The sequence below is a fragment of the Myzus persicae genome, unplaced genomic scaffold (genome assembly GCF_001856785.1).
Source record: "Myzus persicae strain clone G006 unplaced genomic scaffold, MPER_G0061.0, whole genome shotgun sequence".
Taxonomy (NCBI): Eukaryota; Metazoa; Arthropoda; class Insecta; order Hemiptera; family Aphididae; genus Myzus; species Myzus persicae.
In genome coordinates, this window is record NW_019101142.1 from 1 (window position 1) to 8,711 (window position 8,711).

Genomic DNA, 8,711 nt, shown 5'->3' on the forward strand with positions numbered 1-8,711 from the left:
GGAAATAAAGTTCAAGTGCTGACTATTGTTCAATTATTCTTTTAACACAAGACAAAAGAGATAACCACCTAGTTAGTAGGTATAATATGTCGGTTCTGTACCAATTTTTACAATTACAGGGAGATTAAAAAGCGTTTGTCCACGACTTTTCCACTTGATTGACAAATTCTGTCGAGGCTGTGCCTGTCAATTGGTTCAAAGACCTGAATCATTGCTATTGGCCTCCATATAAAGATACTGTAGTAGCTGAAGCAATACGTTTAAATGAGGTGCCATCAAAGTCATGGAAACTTTATAACTGCAAATTATTGTCAAAATCAAAAATAGTTGACTACCCAACAGCCATGAAAAAAGCTTGTAGAGCACAATATGAATCGGAACTTTCCGAAGCTGAATCTGCCACAAACAATTTTATTAAACGAATTAAAAAAAGGAATAAAAAATATGATGATGCGATGTCGATGAGGAATACAGTACTCCTAATAAACGTACAAAGTTGATACCATTCCCACCAACATTTGGTAAGATTTATCACATAAATAGATTACCTATAATGTTAATATATATAATTTTTTTTTATGTTATGAAGTACCTACTGTTATATAGTTAAAGATAATATAATAGTGATTATTATTTTTTAATTTGTTATACTATTTTAGAAGATTTTATGAATAATAGTGCCAATGAGGATGATATTTTGCTTGTACTTGAAGATGTAACATCTGTAACAATCTGACTACGCTCGTTTGATGGTGTTGAGGATAAATGAACAAGAGTTTGGTTTTTCTTTATAATTTGAATAGTTTTTTTATTTAATTAATACAAAACACAATAAATTTACTAAGTCCAAAATGACTATTTTTTAAATAATGAAGACTAGCGAGATGTGACTTTCATATCCTAGCTCCTAGCTTGTTGTTGGTGTTGGTCCGTCTAGCTCGGTGGTGTTAGTCCGGCTAGCTCGGTGTTGTTGGTCCGTCTGCCGAAGCCTATTCAAGCGACGTTTTTATAATGGTGATCCTTGGATTATATCCCTGCCTATTATCCTACTACTTTACCATATAAGGTCATTCCGTGGGCGGCCACGCGCTGCACACGCCGGATGTCCCTTGCTTATCTGGTCGTTGTCATCTCTATAGAGTCAACACAACACTTTTAATGTGAACTATTTTAATAATATTCATATAAGTAGTTATATATCTATGAACATATACGTTTCGAGGTCACGCGCAATTTATCATAACAAATAGGCGCTTTGTAGGCCTCCTTCAACTATTATATATATAGAGTTCTTGTTCTTTGAAGTTACATTGTTTATATTTAAACATAGTCACAGCTCGCTACACATCAAATGATTTTTTTATAAGCCCAACAGTTGATATACCTGAAGTGTTAGCTAACAATTCAAGCTGTACAATTGACACAATGGAAGAACTACATAAGTATATTGATACAAGTAATAAATGTTTTTATTTAATTAGTAAAATAATAAAATGTTGTGGATGATCTACTTGATTTGTTTTAATTTATAACTAAAAGAACTAATAGGTATGTTATATTGTTTTTTTAGAATTTGAAGATCTCCGTAATGTCAAACTAAACTGCATACAAGTAAGTAAATGTAATAAAAATTAATTAAAAAAGAGATCTATTAATTATTTCACATATTTTATACCAAGTTTCTATACCAAAAAAAGTTATTTATTTTGTTGCACATTCATTGGATATTTAGTATTACTTTTCATTTTAGTTTCTTTATGTTTATAAAACTATTTATGCAATTTTAGTTGTTGAGAAATGGCAGTTGGACACTTCTAGATTATTAATAACTATGAGAATTCATCAAAAAGAGCAATTACGATATTTGGATAATATTCAAACAATAGTCAATAGTGCCAATGCAATTGGTAATGTTGATATTATTCATAAGGAAAAAACAAAAGAAGAAGAATTCATATATAGACAGTTTCCAATCACTTGTTTGGACAATTTTAACAAATTAGATGATGAATTGAAGCAAATAAAATTATCTAAAGTTGATGTTTATGATGCACTGGTGAGTTTTAATTTTGTGTAATGTTATAATCATAATTGTTAAAAATGTAATAGATTATAGATCTGTTGGTGATCCAACATTTCCACATTTTTCCCTTATTGTTAGAAAATTTCATTGTTAATAATTTTTCGGTTCAAATATAAATAGATTAATAATAAATAATAATAATAAATTCATATTTTACAATCTTCTAACTAACAATTTCCAAGTTACGGTTATGGGAAGTCAAAAACTCTCATTGCTATTTCTGATCTTATTGATACATATTTTCACTACTTATTTAGGACATAATTAATGTTATTATAGTCGTGTTAATAATGTACTTAATTTAAATATTATATTTTTTAGTTAAATTTATCTAATAATACTATTAATTTTTTTGTTATGGTAAAAAATATGTCTTTTATTGGTGGATCATCATTTAGTGAACTTCTAAGACGGATTCTTAAAACAATTTTAACCAATCAAGTCGCTGAGCAATTCAGTTGGTTTGGACGGCAAAAAAAATTAAGTTTCGCAACAACAGCCCTGGCTGATTTAGTAAAAAGTAATAATGCTTTTTAAATATTTTAAATATAATCATTTTTTTTGTTTTATCTTTGAAAACTTTTTTGCTAAAGTAGATCTTGTTATTCCATGTTGTTCATAGTGTACATGTATAGTTGTAAATAATTTAATTAATACAAATATATGTGATATTACAACAGTTACCTTTTGTAATTTATAAAATTGCATTGTAAAATATGTGTACAATTTACTATATATTTTTTAGTTTAATTTAAAAAATGATACAGAGTTATTAAAAAAAAAAACATTTTTTTGTTGAAAGGTGCTGTAAAAATTAAATACAAAGAGGAAACAGACAAACATATAGAATGTGTTGCTGGTACTTGGCTAGCTAAAGCTAAGGAAAGAATGAAAAATCCTACAACTAATTAATTACTTACATAGTAACAAACATTATTTTATGTTAATGTTGCATGATTTTTCATTATTTTTTAAACAAAGGATTGACTTTTTTATTATATCATATTATTAACATGATATATTTTACATTATATTATATTCATTTTTATTATGTTGCTGCTTCATGCATTTTTATTATTTTTCCAACAAAAGAGTGACTTTGTTTTATTTTATATAATACATATGTTATATTATTATATTAAATAATGTTAAATTTTTTTTTTTAATTATATGATAATTTTATAATATGTTACCTATGTTCATTTTTATTAAATTATAACTACATATATGTTATTATAATGCTTCATACATTTTTATTATTTTTTCAACAAAGGAATGACTTTTTGTTTTGTTTTATTAAACAAATACACATAATATGTTGTATCATATTAAGATTATGTTAAATCATTTTTTTTTTAAATATATGATACATTTTATAATATTATGTTCATTTTTATTATATTATTATTAATTATTATATTTTATTAAATGCTACATGTATTTTTATTATTTTTTCAATAAACAAGTGACTTTTTGTTTTATTTTATATAATACATATGTTATATCATTATATTAAATAATGTTAAAACTTTTTTTTTACTATATGATACATAAATAATGTGTTACTTATTTTTATTGTAAAGGCTTCAAGTACAATGTTTCATTACTTTTTTATTTTCTCAATGAAAAGGGCTAACTTTTTTATATTGTATACCTAATACGTGTTCTGTTATATTTAAATAATGTTAAATCATTTTTTTTCTCATCTAAAGCGTGCATTTTATTTATCATATAATACATTTTATAATATATCTTGTTCATTTTTACTATCATTTCAATAAAAAAATGACTTTTTTAAAATTTTGATTTACATTTTATTGGCCAATCAAAAATAAATAATACCAGATTGTATATTCCTTTATTATATTTCATGTGTTCTTTGGATATGCATTAGATATATGTAAGGATCTTGGCGAAATATACTGGGAAGATTTTTTAGATACTGTCTGCAGATATCTAATGAATATGTCTGCAGATATATATGGTATAATCTAAGTAAATCTGAGGCGAGACATAGTAAGTTGCTGGTACCATTCTTTGAATATCTGAGGCTTATTGGTAGATATTCTGTGCATAAACGAATATTCAAAAATGTATATTCATATAGTATGATAAGAATATTTAATGCTATGTGGGTTACCACCTAACCCAAAATCAATATATCCCTGATGTCGAGTGCCAGTCCAGTGGACATGTTGTTTAATACTCATTTCATCCATTATTAAGCAACCACATAATTGTTTACCGTTTTCTCTTATTTCTTTTACTTTTAATGAAATTGCTTGAAAAGATTCTTAAGTCATACCAGGCAAACCATCTACTTTTGAATACTGTTGGATGCAAATACGCAAGATGTACCTACCTATCAATGGTCCACAGGTCATTTTAGACCTAAACTGTTTATATTACAGCCGACCGGTTTACCGATAATGCTATATTTTGTTACGCCGATGACAGTGTTGTCGATCGTTGGTGTGTGTGTATCTCCCCTGTTATTGCTTAATGCTTGGTTCGTTACATTTGGTCCTTCGAATACGCATATAAAAAAAAAAAAAGGAAAAGAGAATAGTTCGTTAAAAAAGAAATTACCTAATTTTATTATTTCCTTTTATCAATATTATTATCATAATAACTGCCATATACGATTACTATACTAAACGTTGGAGACACCGTTCGCGGACTATCGTAATTACCGCGGTGATAATTATTGTCAATATAGTATCATTAATATTTGTGGGTCTACGTCATGCATATTAATTAAGATTGTTGTTAGTTATAATCTTGTTTCACGGTCGACGACCTGGGCACAAATTGTGTGTGATAATATATTATAATATTATTAGTGTTACGGAAAGGCATATTGACGTAATCACACAAGTTCGTTTTTTATTATAATAAATACGTAACCACGTAATGTGTTCTTTGTTATTTGCTTTCAATACGTAAATAATATCGATAAATCACAATGCAGGCCAATTCTGATTCCGATCGCATAGAACGTTTTTTGAAGCGTTGTGTTGTAAAATGGGGTGATGCTATGACACAAATGAAGACTATGTAAGAACTTGCGCTTACTGTGGAATCAAATCCCGACGTAGCTTCTATATTTTGTGCGCGAAAACGAAATATAGAAACACTCGTCACAGAATTCAACGTCGAACACAACAGTGTTTTGGACAATCTCCTCCTACTGTCACACGAGGACGAATTTACCAATTCTCATCTGTCGCTCAAGACAACATTCATGGAACAATACTATTATATCATTGCGTTGGGTACGAGACTACAATTAGATCCAGCTATGGAACCACCGAAAAGCAATGTTAAGCATATTACATTGCCGACAATTAAATTGCCCATGTTTGACGGTGACCTTTTAAAGTTTCGTACATATCGGGACACATTTGCATCGTTAGTTCATAACAATCCGGATGTGTCAAAAATTGAGAAATTCCACCATTTATTATCGTCCACGACGGGCACTGCTAGTGGTGTGGTGCGTTCGCTGTCATTAACAGAAGACAATTATGATATTGTGTGGGACAATCTGCACACTATATACGACAATAAACACGTACTTATAACCGCACACTTAGATGCAATTTTTCATTTTGCGCCACTAGTCAAAGAGTCGTTGTCAAGTTTGAATTCTTTCCTGTCCATCTTTCAAGAAAACGTCAGGGCAATTAAGGCACTTGAAGTCGAAGACCTGGAAGGATTGTTACTATTCTACATCGCATCAAGGGCATTAGATCCATGTACTCGGCGAATGTTTGAGTCCGAATACCACCATGTCGATACTCCAATACTCAATTTATTGTTAGAGTTCGTTCAAATTCGATGTCAGGTACTTCAGAATATTAACGCCCATCCCATAAACCCATCACCATTTAAGAGTGGAGCCTCAAAATCATTATTATTCGCTTCTTCCAGTACGGGTGCAAAATTGTGCAAGCTTTGTCAAGATACTCAGTTACTGCATCAATGTTCGAAGTTTGCTCAGTACAGTGTTCAAAAAAGGTTTGACTTCGCCAAAAGTAAGCGGCTGTGTATGACTGTTTCAGTCCCACACATAAAACCTCTGAATGCTCGTTCAAACACTCTTGTCGTGATTGTTCTGGAAAACATCATTCATTACTTCACCTCAATCAGCGCCCCAAGAAGACATCGGCATTGACATCTACCCCTGTTGCTCTTGAATCAGCGCCTACAGTTACCACAGCACCGGGGACGTCAACTTCTATAGGGCTTGAAAAACCGTTTGTCGGAACATTCCAAACAAGTGGAAATGTTATTCTTGGAACAGCCATAATCCATGTCTGCAACAACATCGGTGAGTGGACTCCAGTTCGTGCGTTGCTCGATACCGGGTCTCAGATCTCCGTCATCACCCATGCGTGTGCGTCTCGATTGGGTCTAAGACGTCGACATTGTAGTACCTCAGTCATGGGATTATCACAAGCACATGTACCAGCTACAAAGGGATCTACTCATCTGACGTTCAGACCCAGACACACAAACAATCCACAAATATCGTGTGACCCATTAATTCTATCAAAAATAACGGGTCCGATGCCCGCAACTCAGTTAAGTCCAGATATTCGAGACACATATAACCATGTTGAGCTGGCAGACCCTGAATTTGATAATCCAGCACCAATTGAGTTCTTACTCGGCGCAGATGTCTACGCCAATATCTTAAGTGATTGTGTGCGAGTACTACATGCCCACGAATTCCCTTCGGCGTTTGAAACCAGTCTTGGATGGGTCATAATCGGATACACAACTGCCACGGATCCGTCTCCATGACTATAAGCCATTAGGTGTAGTGACATGCAATGTGACGTCACTTCAATCCCCTGCATGGTACCTTCGATTTTCGTCACTGACACGGATGCAACGCGTCACTGCATACATCCAACGGTTCATAACAAGAATCAAACATCTACCCACGAATCAGTTTTTGGTGTTTCGAAAGTTAAATTGAAATTATTTTTGAAGTATTCGCTAAAATAATCATATTTAGCGATTGGTTTTATATTCGTTTCACCCCTTTGGATCATTTCAAATATTTCCGGTTCATTTTTTTCTAAATAAAGTTTATACATTTTAGAAATGTTAAGTTCAGGTGATAAATAATTAACATTTAAATTGTCAGATCGGCTGTAATGGGACTGGACTTTTGGAAAACTGTTAATATGGGCATCAATTTTAAATATAATATCATTTGATATTTTATTTGGCCTCTCAAATCCTGAGGACTTGGTTTATTATTTTTGATATTGTGTATAAGTCTGTCTACTAATGATTTTCCTATACCAAACAAAGAACAAAAAGCAATTTTACAAACGATTTTTTTGTATCGGGTGTTCCTTTCACTAGAGGTCTCTGTGTTGTGTTGTGTACTTGTGTTTTTGTCAAATATTAATGATGGAAGCTCCTAATAAAAAAATTAGACTATCTGGTGGAGCAAGGCGATTAATCAAAGAAAAAGAAAAGGCAGTTAAAGGCAATCAAAGTATTCTATCATTCCTAAAGCAAACATCAGCCAAGAACAATCTTTGGAATATAATCACAGTGAAGAGGAAGATAATCCATCCACTTTACCAACTCCTGGTGAGGATTTTTTAGGAGAAGATATAAATAGGGTTACTTCATTAATATAAGTTATAACATGTATTCATCAATATCATCTGTATTACGTAATGTATTATATGTATTACATGTTTATGTACAAATATATGTTAATATTATAAAAACAAAAAGTTCTAATAACTATAAAATACAGTTGTTGAGTTGTATGATTATTAAGAATTTAAATTTTATAGCACCATTCTTCTGTCGGAGGGAGTTAATATTTTAAATTGTTGAATCACATCATCAACATTTATATTATATGCCAATTTTTGTTCAATGAACATTGTTAATAGTCCATCTAGTCTCTCTTGTTGCATTGTACTACGTAACTTTGTTTTAACTAAACTTAATTTTGAAAATGTTCGTTCACATGAACAACTGGTAACTGGAATAGTAACAAAAGTTTTTAAAGTTTTGAATATATTATTAAAAATAGTTTCTCTTCCACTGCCAATTTCTGTTAGCCAGCTTATCCATGTGTCACATTTTTTTTTATCACTTTTAGGTAGATTGTTTGTGTGTTTAAGTAGATTCACTTCACTTTTTAACACTTCAGCTTCCAGGTTAAAAGTTTTTGTTAATATGGTGATATCATTATCATCAACATTCAATTCTAATAAATTGCCAACACTTTTTATCATATCCAAAGTTTCTTGGCTAAACCTAATATTAATACCATTAATCATTTCATCTAATGTTACGTTATAAACTGTAATCCTCATTTCTTCTGCCTTAGTATCAATGAAATGTTGTGTATTAGAATAAATATCAACTTTATTTGAAACTTTCCTTTTCTTTACCAATGGAATCACAATTTCATTGACTTCGCATACTTTTTCAACTTTTTTATAAATATTATTAAAAACAGATTCAGAATTTCTCATCGTTTCAAGAGACTTCTTTAATGACTCAACTAGTTCTATTGCAGTTAGTAAATTAATATCTGATGTTTGTAAAAATGCACTAACTTTTAATATAGAACATAGTATAG

The 8,711-nt window shown here is 30.7% G+C and overlaps 1 protein-coding gene across 1 annotated transcript in view; it reads left to right on the forward strand.

Moving 5' to 3' along the window:
* The first annotated feature begins 7,364 nt into the window (after positions 1–7,364).
* Positions 7,365–8,711, forward strand: part of LOC111027919 (zinc finger MYM-type protein 5-like) — a 5,758-nt gene continuing 4,411 nt past the window's right edge. Inside the window, exon 1 of the mRNA XM_022306419.1 lies at positions 7,365–7,699. The gene's annotated coding sequence lies outside the window, so the exon portion shown is untranslated. The remainder of the gene's footprint in view (positions 7,700–8,711) is intronic.